We start from the raw sequence: 14783 nt of genomic DNA on the forward strand, positions 1-14783 counted from the left end.
CGCGAAGTCTTGAAACCAGGGACCCGGCCGTGTACTGTGCGATGTCAATGCACGTTAAAGAACCCCAGGTGGTCGAAATTATTCCGGAGTCCTCCACTATAGGCGTCCCTCATAGCCTGAGCCGCTTTGGGACGTTAAACCCGCATAAACCAAACCAAATCTAGCCTTGAAGCAACACCCCAAAATCTGTCATTAGGATGTTGAACCGTTGTGGGGGTATTAGAGATCATGGTGCTCACCTGATAAGCGTGAATTCAGTAGAACAAATACCGGCCATGGTGACTGGGGAAAGAAGCCCAGGTGGTCGAAATGGCTTCAAGACATGAATTAAACTCCGAATATTACGACAAGCAAGGCAATAAAGAAATAGAAAACAGAACATGGTCTAGGACTGCGGTTGGAAGAATGCTTGTCTCGGTATCAAGGGGCCAGTGCTTGATCCCCGGTTCGTGAAAGGGTTCATGGTTCCCTTTAATTTGTTATCTGATATCAGGAAACGGGCTGTGTCACGGTGATACTCTGGAATAGCTGGGTCGAAGCCTGTTTGATCCCACCTGTGCTCGTTTAGTGAGGACCACAGAGGAGGCACTGATGAAAGGGCGGGTGGACATAACTTTTATCATTATACTGCCGGTCATAACTCATATCTTATCGCCCTTTACTTCACAATCTTACTTCAGCTACTGCAAAGATCATTGGGTTCTGAGCCAGCCTGTAAAGAAATGAAAGATTTGCGGGTGTTCTCTCAGGTGAAACAATACGTGGGAGCTGGAAAAAAGAGTCGTAGCTGAGAAGACGACGTACACCCTAAACTGTCGCGTTATTATAAAAATAATAACAATAAACAGCAAGGAAACACGGCCTTCTTCGCACGATGCTTTAAATCTCGCATTATTTACTCAGAGGATCTCCTATACCTACCAGGAAAACTGCTTAGCGCGAGCAGAAACATGAAAAATGCTCGCCCAGTCCGAAGGCTATGTTTTGCTGACGTCTGCTAGTCGCAGAAGAGCGGAAAAGTACACGGAGCGCTTGCTTCAACAGGTTTCTTCCGATGGCAGAACTTTTACATTCGCAAGTAAATACAACCTGCCTGAATAACGCTGTTTTGGTTTTTAGGTAGTTGTTCGTGAGGCAGCCAGTATCCGGTGATAAAAACATGCGTGTGTTTCGCCACTGTAGGAAAGGAACCTTATCCACAGTAATACCAGTGATGGATGGATGGAAACAACTTTATTACACACACAAAAAAAAATCTTCTAGGGTGGTCCCCTACTGGCCCAGGAGTCCATGGGCTTGTGCTTCACCTAAAGCCCGATCCACCAGCCATTTCTGGCCGGCGGGCTGAGCGGTCCGTAAACCAGCTTCCCAGGAAGAATGATTGGGGATGGGGGGTACTGCCTTTGGGGAAGGACATTCCCAAAGGTAGCGGAAAAGTGTGGATCTGGGCACGCCACAGGTGGTACAATCAGGAGGAAAGGTGGGCTGGAAGCATGCCAGACTGTGGGGGGAAATAAAACAGCCTGTCTGTAATTGTCGCCATGTGGCGCTGGATGAGGGCGACAAGGTACTGTGGGGTGGTGGCAGTGTCATGCGGCTGAGTTTGTAGAATGTGGTGATTTGGTGATACGTAGAAAGGACCGATGCGGCTTCTTGTGCAGGTGATCTGATATTTTTCTGTCCACATTTGCGTTCGCAGTACCACCTAACGTTTTAGTATTACATTCAAAGCCCGAACTTTCTCACAAAAGAAATTTGAAATTTTACTTCCTCTTTCGGTACATGGTTGCAATATACGCCTTTACTACATGATCGCGATGCTTGCAAGCCGCGACCGAGCGTCGCTCCGCAGAAAAACCGGCTGTTTCCGGATTCGGCCGCATTGTCTTGAAGGCGAACAGCGGGCGGTGTTCGAGCGCCTTTTGTTAGGCCTGCGAGGCTGGCGCGCGCTTCTGCCCTCGTTGCCAGGGGATGCCCGTCAAAACGCTGTGGCCCGTCACGTCCCGTGTATTTACAACGACTCCGTAAGGCTAAGGGTGGCCCTATACGCTACGTCAGAGTGCAATGGGTCTTACAGTCGGGAACAAAGGTCTCTGAACCGCGTGTGCCGCGAACCAATCCGATAGCTCCATTATTAGCCACTGGTTGGAGGCACTGTTACGGATTCCAAAGTACCAGACTCTGTCTTTCACCTCCACAAGTGTGATTTCCAGAAGGCGGTAATAATAAAGCTATCGGCTTCGTTTACGATGTACACGACCAAGGGACTTTTGTCGCCGACTGTAAATAGTAAGCCACTCAGGACAAGAACGGCAAAGCATGATCAATCAGTTAGACATGCAGAGCAGAACGGTGGGGCTGAGAATTAACATGCAGAAAACCAAAGTAATGTTCAACAGCCTAGCAAGGGATCAGCAGTTCGCAATTGGTAGCGAGGTGCTGGAAGTAGTAAGAGAATATGTCTACTTAGGGCAGGTAGTGACCGCACATCCGGATCATGAGAGGGAAATAACTAGAAGAATAAGAATGGGGTGGAGCGCATATGGCAGGTTCTCTCAGATCATGAATGGTAGCTTACCAATATCCCTGAAGAGAAAAGTATACAACAGCTGTATCCTACTGGTACTCACCTATGGGGCAGAAACGTGGAGGCTAACAAAGAGGGTTCAGCTTAAGTTAAGAACAACGCAGCGAGCTATGGAAAGGAAAATGATAGGTGTAAGGTTAAGAGATCGGAAGCGGGCCGAGTGGGTGAGGGAACATACGCGCGTTAATGACATCTTAGTTGAAATCAAGAGGAAGAAATGGGCTTGGGCAGGGCATGTAATGCGAAGGCAAGATAACCGCTGGTCCTTAAGGGTAACGGAGTGGATTCCAAGAGAAAGCAAACGTAGCGGGGGACGGCAGAAAGTTAGGTGGGCGGATGAGATTAAGAAGTTTGCGGGGATACAGTGGCGGCAACTGACAAAGGACAGGGTTAATTGGAGAGACATGGGAGAGGCCTTTGCCCTGCAGTGGGTGTAGTCAGGCTGATGATGATGATGATGAAATGTTAAGGCCGCAAAAGCACCCATATATGCTATGAAATTTCACTTCAACGAACTTCTCGGATTTACGAACTTTCAAAATATTTCCCGCTGGAACGCAATGTGTCCGGTGCAAATAATACGTTTCGGTTCAGTGAATTTCAGCAAACTGCAAATTTGATCCATTGCGAGATTGCTTCAGTTTACCGAACTTAGCTTACGCCTAAGCGTACACATTCTTAAGGTCGTCTCAAGGTTGTATGCGGTTGAGTTCCGGGTCTTGAGTTTAAGCTCATAGTTCTTCAGCGCAACGGCACACGGCCAAAGAAAAGAAGCAGGAAGACAAAAAGGACCAACACAGCGCTGTGTTCATGTTTCTTTTCTCCCTGCTTCTTTTCTTTGGCCGCGTGCCGTTGAGCTGAAAAACTAGGAGTTTAAATCAAGTATACCAACTAGCCCAGGTACTAACTCTATCGGGTCTTGACTTTTCAGGGAAAAGGTCAGTTTCGCTACGCGCCAAGTTCACGCTATCAGCGGAAGGCGACTTGGAGCCCCTTCATAGAACGAGAGGTCCGTTCAGTGAACTGAGTTTCTCCGTTTTGAGGGCGGCTAATCACCGACGAGGAATATGGTAGAGAGAGGGTGCGGTAGATGGTCCTTGGCGATCACAAAATGAACAAGGGAGGGGAAAACCTCAGTTTGCTAGAGCCAACGTTTCGACAAGGGGACTTGTCTTCGTCTGGGCAAAGCGTTCATCATCGGCAGGGATTATATAGGGCCTTCGCTCCGAGGAGGAAGGCCCCGGGGGTGGGGAAGGAAAGTGGTGTGGGAGGGGATGCGTGTCAGGAAGGGGAGGGAGGTGAATCATCATTCGCTAGGCTACAATAGTGCAACAACCTATATCCGGGTGGTATGCAATGAACAAAAGGCTTTGAAGGGGCTGCGACGGGAGGGGGGGGAAGCGCTGGGTGAACCTGCAAAACTCAGATAAAAGGATTAGTCAGTGTGGTACAGGGACATGATAACAAGGGAAAAAAAAAAAGAAAAAAAAAAAAGGGGGGGGGGCTGGCACTGGAAGGAGAAAGGAAGGGGGGGAATTTCCCAGGAAGGACTAGGCAGGGGGGGGGGGGAATGGCTCGTGTTCAGAGAAAGCCAAAAAGTGGGGGCAGAGGGGGTAACAGGAGTGTCTTGGTTTCCGAGAACTGGTAGTAGGGGATTAGGAGAAAAAAAAAAAAAAAAAAAAAAGGAGAAAAAAAAAAAAAAAAAAAGTGAACAAAGGAAGAGGGTGACAAGGCCGGAAATGGGGTGGAAGATATGACTTGGGAAGGGTGCAAGGAGCGACAATATACTTATGTGAGGTTCTAGGAAATAGTCTGACCACGTGCAAGACATTTGTTAATTTAAAATTATGCTGAACCTGGAATGTACCTGAGAGATTCCAGGTTTCCTCTGGACATGTTGATCCCTGTTGGTTGCAGTGTTTTAAATTTGTGGATTAGGAATGCTTCTCTGTATTTTCTGTCCCTAGTCGATTTGAAGCCTGACTGAAGAATGAACAATTTGAGTTCGTCGAATTTGTGATGGCGTTGATTAAAATGGGTCGACACTGCCTTCTGTTCATTCCGTGTTGTGTCAGCCCGGTGCCCGTTTAATCTGGCACTCATTGTTTGTCCGGTTTCTCCGATATATTGTTTCTGGCAGTAGGAGCACTGGAGCATGTAGATAATATTGGACGATGTGCAGTCAAAACTGGTCTTTATATCGAAACTGAAATCGCTTGCCGTACTTTTAATCGTAGTGTCCCTTTGTAAATGTTTGCATGTCTTGCATCTGGGTCGAGAGCATGAAGTTACTGTCGGTGGTGGTTTCTTACCGAGCCTAGCATGCACCAGGATGTCCCTCAGGTTTGTGTTGCGTCTGTATGTTACCCTTGGTGCGTCGGGAAATATTTTCTTGAGACGGTCGTTACCAGTTAAAATGGGGTGGTATTTCCGCAGGATATTGTTTATGTTTGGAAGCGCGTTTGAGTATTTCGTTATAAGTGCAGGAGGTCGTTGACTGTTAGCTTTTGTTCGTTTTTTAAGAACTACATCTCGTTTCAAAGTGGTTGCTCGTTGGAACGCATTATTAAGGGTTGTCTGTGGATGGTTTCTGGTGATTAGTGTGTTTTTTAGCGAGTGGAGGTGTTTCAGGTAGTCATCGTCGTCGCTACATATTCTTCTTAGTCTCGTTGCCTGTCCTACGAATATACCTTGTTTGCAGTGTCTTGGATGATGGCTAGTGAAATCTAAGTATTGTTGTCGGTCAGTAGGCTTCCTGTAAAGTGTGGTTTTGAGCTTGCTATTTTCTAAATGGACAGTGGTGTCAAGGAAATTGACTTGCGTTTTCGAGGAGTTGAAGGTGAATTTAATGCTGGGGTGGAATGAATTGAAATGTGTGACGAATGCCTTCAGGGTCTCAGCCCCGTGCTCCCATATCATGAAAATATCGTCTATGTACCGCAGGTATATGAGTGGTTTTTTTAGAAATGAATTTAGAAGTTTAGATTCTAGTAGCCCCATAAAAATGTTCGCGTAGGTGGGTGCGAAGGGAGTGCCCATGCTTGTTCCAAATACTTGAAGGTAGTAAGAAGAATTGAATTCAAAGTAGTTGAGTGTTAGTACCAATTCAAGTAGCGTGAGGTACACTTCAGTTTCGTGCGGGTGAGGACTTTGGAATCTCTCAGGTACATTCCAGGTTCAGCATAATTTTAAATTAACAAATGTCTTGCACGTGGTCAGACTATTTCCTAGAACCTCACATAAGTATATTGTCGCTCCTTGCACCCTTCCCAAGTCATATCTTCCACCCCATTTCCGGCCTTGTCACCCTCTTCCTTTGTTCACTTTTTTTTTTTTTTTTTTCTCCTTTTTTTTTTTTTTTTTTCTCCTAATCCCCTACTACCAGTTCTCGGAAACCAAGACACTCCTGTTACCCCCTCTGCCCCCACTTTTTGGCTTTCTCTGAACACGAGCCATTCCCCCCCCCCCTGCCTAGTCCTTCCTGGGAAATTCCCCCCCTTCCTTTCTCCTTCCAGTGCCAGCCCCCCCCCCTTTTTTTTTTTTTCTTTTTTTTTTCCCTTGTTATCATGTCCCTGTACCACACTGACTAATCCTTTTATCTGAGTTTTGCAGGTTCACCCAGCGCTTCCCCCCCCTCCCGTCGCAGCCCCTTCAAAGCCTTTTGTTCATTGCATACCACCCGGATATAGGTTGTTGCACTATTGTAGCCTAGCGAATGATGATTCACCTCCCTCCCCTTCCTGACACGCATCCCCTCCCACACCACTTTCCTTCCCCACCCCCGGGGCCTTCCTCCTCGGAGCGAAGGCCCTATATAATCCCTGCCGATGATGAACGCTTTGCCCAGACGAAGACAAGTCCCCTTGTCGAAACGTTGGCTCTAGCAAACTGAGGTTTTCCCCTCCCTTGTTCATTTTGTGATCACCGACGAGGAAGGTTTCCGGAGAAGATGTAAATATTTGACGCGCACTGTGTGCGGAAAGTTTGTAAGGCTTTGAACGCGTGACGCATAGCAGTCTTTGAGGCGCCTTGGCGCTGTTTGGCCTATAGTTACCTTTGCGTAATTAAAATGAAGTTATCACTGCCATCATCATCATCATCATCGTCGTCGTCGTCGTCTTTGAGGCACGTTGACCTGCCCATATCTCAAAAAGCTCCTGAATGTGAAGCTTGTCCTTCCCATTGATGAAACTTCAATATGGAGCACTCGGGATCGTACACTTTTAACAGAATGAAGTAAAAAGGGAGTGATATGTCTTCTACAGGGGAGTGCGCTTGAGGACAGCTCTCTTTTCACCCCCATATAGGCGTATTTGATTTTACAGTAGAGTGAAAGCCACACTTAGGACAAGTAGAAGTTGACATGTATCGATAGAGTACGGCGTTCTATTCCCGAAGAGCAGTCATCAAAAACATAGCTTTTGTAATATAGAGAAGGTGAAGAAACGGAATATAAGTGGCGCCATCACCGGCCAGTTTCGTAGCTAAATTACGTGCGTCGATGTCGATTTTTGGTCGCTGATCCCAGAGGCTACGCTACACTTCCATTCAATTCAAATCAGTGCCAACCCGCCCCTTACGGCAAATGCTTCACGAGTTTGAATTGACTGGCGGAAGAGTTTTAAACCTTATTTTCTCGGCGTCTTTGAGGCCGGACAAACGGCAGCATAGCCAGGAAGAGTAAGGGAATCATTCTTTTACTAAGAACAATAATTGCACGTTTATCTTTAGGGCCCCTTTAACAACGTGCACTAACATCGCCTAGTCCACGAGCGCCATTTCATCCGTGCGCCGACAAAAGGCCTTAATCGTATAGCGGCTTCGTGGAACTGTCAGGACACATATATGTATCTTTTACAAGTACACTTATGTGTTGCAGGAAGCTCTGGAAAGAGGAGCTGTGGAAAAACAACTGGCCCATATTGGTGAAAATGGTCTGTAGATCAACTCAGCCATGAAACAATAACTTATCCACTACGCAAACATATCCATAGCGCAAAACTGCTCTGCAGACCTGTCCATCGGCTGAGGGAGATGTCGAAGCGCCTCCTTTATGGACTGTTGCAAACCTGTCCTGACCATCGTGTTAGCTTCAGGTGCGCACAGAAAAGTCGAGCGAGCAATATATCGACGCCGGAATGGTCTTTAGACCGCCTTCGCGTCATGGAAATAGAGGGAAAGAGTGTTAGAAGTGCTGACAAGAGATGCAGGAATAGTTTACAGCAGAAATGAATCTCGTATTCGTGCAAACGAATTGGTTTCTCCGCATACAAAACTGCACAGCTGCAACATACTTCCCCCTGACACCTGTTCGCCTTGAGTCCACCGTTTACTAAACATCTAGCCCGGCGTCATTGCGAATACGCAGCCAGCGTAGCAGTGCTTGCGGCTCCTTTCTTCCTCTTTTACTCGAACGTATACGCATAGTCTCCCTATCGTCGTATCTCAAGCGCGGGTGCTTCTTGCCAAAAGTCCAGGGGAGACGCACGTGACCCATTCTCGAGCTCACGTTTCTCTACTCACGTGTGGTTCCTGTTTGCACACCGACAGCTACTATACTATGTGGCTGCGGTTCTTTCTGGCTGGTCGATATGCGGTCGCCTTTTTTTTCTCTTGTTTTACCTCCGCGATGTTTGCCCTTGAGTCCGAGTGAACCTACGTGCTGTCTACCCCGAGGTCGCGTCTATCGATAAGGCCGTATCGAGGGTAAAGTGAGCGCTTCTGCTATACGCGTATACGGAGGTGATATAGTGCACTTGAGTCTATGGAAAGCCCCCTCGTACACCTGGCCGGCTACGCCAATGTGCCATACGCTTTTTGCGGCGTCTCTTCGACGGGCGAAGTCGTCGTCGAGATCTCCTTCTTTCAGTTGAAAAGAACTGAATCACTGGACGCGAAGAGCGCGTGCGCAGTATCGAACAGAAGCTGCGGTTAGGCGTTTGAGCATCTGCAACCTGCCGTTTCTTCAATAGTTACAAGCTTCCCTACTCACTGGGGCGCGGTTTCATTGGCCGGGGTGAAACCACGCCCAACAATTCTGGACAGAAACATTTTTTCAACGGGAAAGAGTTTGTGAACGCAATTTTTCAGTGTATTGTAAGATTTCGCTATAACAGTTAATATATATGCACATCTCCTGTCACCGCCGCGGTGGCCCAGTCGTTATGGTGCTCGGCTGCTGACCCGAAAGACGCGGGTTCGATCCCGGCCGCGGCGGCTAGAATTTCTTTGGAGGAGAAATTCTACAGGTCCGTGTACTGTGCGATGTCAGTGCACGTTAAAGAACCCCAGGTGGTCGAAATTTCCGGAGCCCTCCACTACGGCGTCTCTCGTAGCCTTAGTCGCTTTGGGACGTTAAACCCCATAAACCAAACCAAACATCTCCTGTCGGCGGGCTTGCATTTTTTATTTTGCTCCTAACATTCTTGCTATCGTCAACAAAGTTCTCCATTAAAAGAACGATTTTGCTGCGCATCAGAAGATTTGATCATTACCTTGAATATTTTTGTAACAGTAGCCTAAAATATTCCAGTATTCAATATTTTTGTCTAAGAATTCTGGGCATGGTTGGGAAAACAGTGATAGGGTTTTAAAGTAGCTAAACCGTGTAGACGGTACGTGCGAAAGCATGTGTTAACCATGATTGGCTCATGGATTTGCTTTGCTTGGTCGCCGGAATGTCTGACTACGATACTAGACTCAGGCTAAAATCTGATCGAGGTTAAGCTAATATGGTCTCTTACGCCGCAGATGACAGCTAATGAAGGCGGCGATGTCCGATGCACATAGCGAGAGTGTGTTGCAGCTTAACACGAGGCGTGACTGGCTGCGACAATAGCATAGTGCTTTGGTGCCGTGGCCAGCGAAGGTGACCTGTTTGCGCCGCCGCGTATTCAAAGCTCAGTCGCGGGAATATTTGTTTTATTTCTTTGCCCTCAAGTTCAGGGACGCCACAACATTCTTGGTTGTGTTTGACCTCGTGAAGTGGTACTTTCGCTCAAAAATGTCTTTCAACCTACATCGAAAACACCAAATCGCCTAACAAATGCTTTTGTCGAATTTCAACCTACCTCGTGCAGTATGAAAGCGCATTAGCCACGGCGCTTTTTGACAAAGCTGCAAGTGCCCCGTTAAAATCTTTTAATTATCATTATCTCAGGTGTCGAACCCTCTACCTCTATAGCCTAGCCGCTGAACGCCATAGCCACTGCAACGCCACGGCGCCGAATACGAGAAAGCCGGCCGACTTTGAGCAGTGGCGCGTCGTTGCGGAAGGTCGCATGTACGGGCACAGAACGGAAGAGCCCGGGAGTGCATTTTCGGTAGCGCGGAGCGTACTTACTATTCCGCCCCGTTTCCGATAGGAAGCTCTCTCGTATGCGAGTCGACGGGTCTCTTTAGAGAGAGAGCGGGTGCACGGGTGGAAGGGAGCCGGGGGTGCGGGCGAATCGAGGAGGCGACAGCCAGGCAGCATCAGGGTGCACGCATTTATCAGCGACGTGTCCTCGCATGCTGATGACGAGGGAAGAGGAATGGGCGTAGCCCCGGCTTTTTTACGCGTCTCCTGTCCCCCCCCCCCCCCCCATCACGACAGCGCGGTGGACGAGTTCGAAACGCTTTCCTTTCTTTCTTTCTTTCTTTCTCTCTTTCTTTCTTTCTATCTTTCTTTCTTTCTTTCTTTCTTTCTTTCTTTCTTTCTTTCTTTCTGTCTTTCTTTCCTTCGCTCTTTCTTCCTTTCCCTCTTCCTTTCTTTTTTCTTTCTTTCTTTCTTTCTTTCTTTCTTCTTTCCTTCTTTCTTTCTTCCTTTCCTTCTTTCTTTCTTCCTTTCTTTCTTTCTCTCTTTCTTTCTTTCTTTCTTTCTTCATTTGTTCCTTTCTTTTTTCTTTCTTTCTTTCTTTCTTTCTTCCGTTCTTTCTTTCTTTCTTTCTTTCTTTCTTCCTTTCTTTCTTCCTTTCTTTCCTTCTTTCTTCCTTTCCTTCTTTCTTCCTTTCTTTCTTTCTTTCTTTCTTTCTTTCTTTCTTTCTTTCTTTCTCTCTTTCTTTCCTTTGCTCTTTCTTCCTTTCCCTCTTCCTTTCTTTTTTCTCTCTTTCTTTCTTTCTTTCTTTCTTTCTTTCTTTCTTTCTTTCTTCTTTCCTTCTTTCTTTCTTCCTTTCCTTCTTTCTTTCTTTCTTTCTTTCTTTCTTTCTTTCTTTCTTTCTGTCTTTCTTTCCTTCGCTCTTTCTTCCTTTCCCTCTTCCTTTCTTTTTTCTCTTCCTTTCTTTCTTTCTTTCTTCTTTCCTTCTTTCTTTCTTTCTTTCCTTCTTTCTTTCTTTCTTTCTTTCTTTTTGTCTTTCTTTCCTTTGCTCTTTCTTCCTTTCCCTCTTCCTTTCTTTTTTCTCTCTTTCTTTCTTTCTTTCTTTCTTCTTTCCTTCTTTCTTTCTTCCTTTCCTTCTTTCTTTCTTCCTTTCTTTCTTTCTCTCTTTCTTTCTTTCTTTCTTTCTTCATTTGTTCCTTTCTTTTTTCTTTCTTTCTTTCTTCCGTTCTTTCTTTCTTTCTTTCTTTCTTTCTTTCTTTCTTTCTTTCTTTCTTTCTTCCTTTCTTTCTTCCTTCCTTTCTTTCTTTCCTTCTTTCTTCCTTTCTTTCTTTCTTTCTTTCTTTCTTTCTTCGCCTGTCGCGCTGGACATTTAGTCCCCGCCTAAAGAGCCAGGCGGGAGCCCTCGAAAAGCGGGCTCTTACACCCGTTATTATATGGCAGTTCGCTCTCTTCCTGCTTTTGGCGTTGTTTATTCTTTCCCGGAAATTTCGGTCGCTTTGCCCTCCTTCAACTCCACATCCCACTTTGTGCCGCTTTTGCTGTCTTTAGGGGGTTTAGGAAGAAGGACTGTTTAATATCCGATAAAAAAAAGGAGAGAGAAGCAATAGGGTGAAAGTCTGGCGCACTTATTATGCGATAACATGACGGCATCATTGGGGGTGGTGTCATATACGCCACCTACGAGGTACGTACACGAAGAGCCAGCTCAGACCTGCCGCCTTCCATGGTTGGCAGGTGGCGATGTCGTGCACGGCAGCTCACAGCGAGGTTCTTGCGCTATCACATTGTAACAGATGGTAAGTTAGGCGTCATTCAAGATTTTAATGCATTCAGGGTATTGACGTGACTTGATGGTTTGATTTGGTTTATGGGTGTTTAACTACCTAAAGCGACTCGGGCTATGACGGACGCCGTATAAGACGGTTCTGGATAATTTAGACCATCTGGATCATTGGGAGGCTCTATTGCTCAGCCCCGACCCGGAGACACAGATCAAGCTCCTCCAGCTGGATGGATAGCTGCCGTCGTTTAAGCGGGGGGCGGCTTCGGGTCGCTCCTCTGTATCCGCTGGAAATAAAGTCACCACCACCACCACTCGGGGCTCCTTAATGCGCACTAACGTCGCACAGTACACTTGGCCTCTATCATTCGGCTTTCATCGAAATGCGACCGCCGCAGCCGGGATCAAACACGCGTCTTTCGGGTGTGACATGAACTGATGTGACATGAACCGCTTGAACTTTTGAAGCGGCATGTAGCGCGTAAACAACATCAGCCTCAATCGTATCGCCCGCTGCACGCAGTACATGACTAATACCGTCTGGAAGGGGAGCGATCACACTGTCAGATGTTCAGTAGCTCCACAAGTCAGAAGAACCTATGGAGTGCAGCGCAAAATGTACTACTTATCCGGATTTAGCCGGCCGCACCAGTGCAGCAAGTGATGATCTCTGCAGTCTAAATAGACAGGAGTAAAAAGGAGAAAGCCGTCCTCTAACTCCCTTTTATAAAAGGGTGGTCTCTAGAGGACAACTTACTCCTTTTTGACTCCCGTACAGGTGTATTGTTTAGATTGTAGAAACAATAGGGGCGGCGCAAATGATTTTTTTTTTTCACATTTATTCCTTATTTTTGCCTCTAGCCAGCACCGCCTCTGATAGCAGTACCGGAGTCCTCTTCAACATCGTTATAACAAGGTTCAACTGTATCCTATTCACATGCAAATCAAGTGCGATTTTTTTTCGCCTAATGTTACTGGCTCAAGCGATGTCGTATTGTAACGAAGCGTAAGTCGGGACGGAACGGTGGCTCCGCCGCATCGAAGAAGGGAACCAGCAGGCGTCGATTAGATGCATTGGTCAACTTAGTTTATTGAAGATAGATGCGAATCACTGGTTAAACTTGGAAACTGAGACAAAAATATAAGAGATCACATAATAAAACAGTCAGTCATACCCCGGGGCGTGCAGCATCTTTGGAGCGGAGGTCCCGAGCAGCAGGACCGCAGCCGTTCCTCTCCCGAGTCCCCTCTTCGCGCCAAAACTCCGCTCTTAAATACGTTTGCCCAGGATTCTGGGGACACTTTTAGTAGCCAATCGGAAATGCTGTTGTCGGAGCCAATGACAAGGATTTCTTTAAAACAGAGCAGCCAATAGCACGCCGGTGCCCACGAGGCTGTTTACTCGAGAGCACCGCGTAAAATTCCACGAAGACGTGTGCATTTCCACTCGGCACACCGATACAAACACACAAAACGACACCCGAAACACAGGGAACGCAAACCTTGCTGTCGGTGCACCACGCGACAAGCCGTCCGCGCCTTCAGCCCTCGCGGCTCGTCTCCGGCATATCTGGTCCGCCGGGCAGTGTGCCGCCCGAGGCAATCACTTCGCGCGACTCTCCTGCAAACCACAGGGGGTCCGCGCGCCCGCTCTGGTGGCCCGGACGCGGCCTTGGGCGACCTCGTCCCCTCGCAGTTTACTGCGTTTTTCTCTAACTAAACATTCACACAACGCCGGGGAGGAGACGCACAATGCCTGCTTACAAAGAGCCCCAGATAAAACGGCTCTGCCAAATGTCGGAGTGTGAGCCCCTCTAATGGCTCCCCGCACAGCAGGGAGCACACGGACAGCAACAGTCGCACCGCGGGGAGAACACATTCAGCCTGTCAGAGAAACTGGCGCGCGAAACCTGCGAAGCTCGCTACGCGACAATATGTTCCCGCCGTACGCGTCGCAGTGGTAGGCGTCAAACATGGGTGGAATCAAAAGGAAAGTAATAATGGCGGCAAATTAAACGGACCACATCTATAGGCCAAGCACATAAGGCGCTGTTATGCCTTTCACATAGTTTGACTGCGTGCCCACTTTATGCCCTCTTACAGGGAATGAGTTTGAAAGTTGATCGTGGGTGTCCTGAAATTGTTATTTCCTGTCGGTGGGATGTAATAATAATTATAATAATGAAAAATTTTCAGCCGATCATACGATGTGATGCGGCCAATATGCGTTGGCGTCTTTGAATTTAATTTCGCCTTCGCTTCTTCGTTCCGCTGTTGCATGGAGTTCTGGGGGGGTGGAGAAGCACGTTCAATGGAGAAGCATGTTAAATAAATTAGCATCCCCCCCCCCCCCCCCCACTTCCTCTTAAGGGTGCTCCGGTCACCTTCCGGGTGATCCTTCCGATCCGCTGGGGGCGTTTCGAAGCAGAAGGACACACACACAAACATCCCCCCTTCCCCCCCCCCCCCCCCCCCCCCCCCCCCCCCCCACACACACCCTTTTTTTTTCTCCGCAGAGGTATACTGCTAAGGCAGTAAACAATCTTCCCTTAATGGTGCCTTCCGCTTCCGCAGTGTTCCGCCTGGCCGCACGTAGGTTCGTATAGAAAGGACATTATGCAGAAATGAATTCTTACAGAAATTTCTCGCCAGATTTTACAGCCCAACACTTCTGCTGGCACGGGGAATGGCTCATACGGATATCGGTAAAGGTCACCCGTGTCTTTTTAAACGCACAATGCATACACGACCACTTAAAACATACGCTACATGCATGACCATCTCCATGGTAGAAGAATAGCTGATCTTCGTAATACAGGTGATCTTGGAAGAAGATGAAGGAACGAATTACCTCGACATAATGCAAGGGCATTTTAAAGAGGATGATGAAGGAGAAGAATGCAAGGGCTTGTACAGGCAATATGGTTTATGGAGGTTTAACATCCCAAAGCGACTCGGGCTATGACGGACGTCGTAGTGAAGGGCTCCGGAAATTTCGACTACCTGGGGTTCTTTTTAACGTGCACAGACATCGCACAGTAATCGGGCCTCTAGAATTTCGCCTCCATCGAAATTCGACCGCAGCGGCCGGGATCTAACCCACTTCTTTCGGGTCAGCAGCC

The 14783-nt window shown here is 47.5% G+C and overlaps 1 protein-coding gene and 1 long non-coding RNA gene across 9 annotated transcripts in view; one reads left to right on the forward strand and one right to left on the reverse strand.

Moving 5' to 3' along the window:
• LOC149335883 (uncharacterized) overlaps window positions 1-13088 on the reverse strand; it is a 41157-nt gene extending 28069 nt beyond the window's left edge. For both annotated transcript variants that reach the window (XR_016284119.1, XR_016284118.1), the window contains exon 1: window positions 12837-13088. This is a non-coding gene — a long non-coding RNA (uncharacterized LOC149335883). The remainder of the gene's footprint in view (window positions 1-12836) is intronic.
• The window catches only part of axo (axotactin), a 145772-nt gene that overhangs the window by 12918 nt on the left and 118071 nt on the right, over window positions 1-14783 (forward strand). The window lies entirely within an intron of this gene.

The sequence above is a fragment of the Amblyomma mixtum genome, chromosome 7 (assembly GCF_055824585.1).
Source record: "Amblyomma mixtum isolate Tamu chromosome 7, ASM5582458v1, whole genome shotgun sequence".
Taxonomy (NCBI): Eukaryota; Metazoa; Arthropoda; class Arachnida; order Ixodida; family Ixodidae; genus Amblyomma; species Amblyomma mixtum.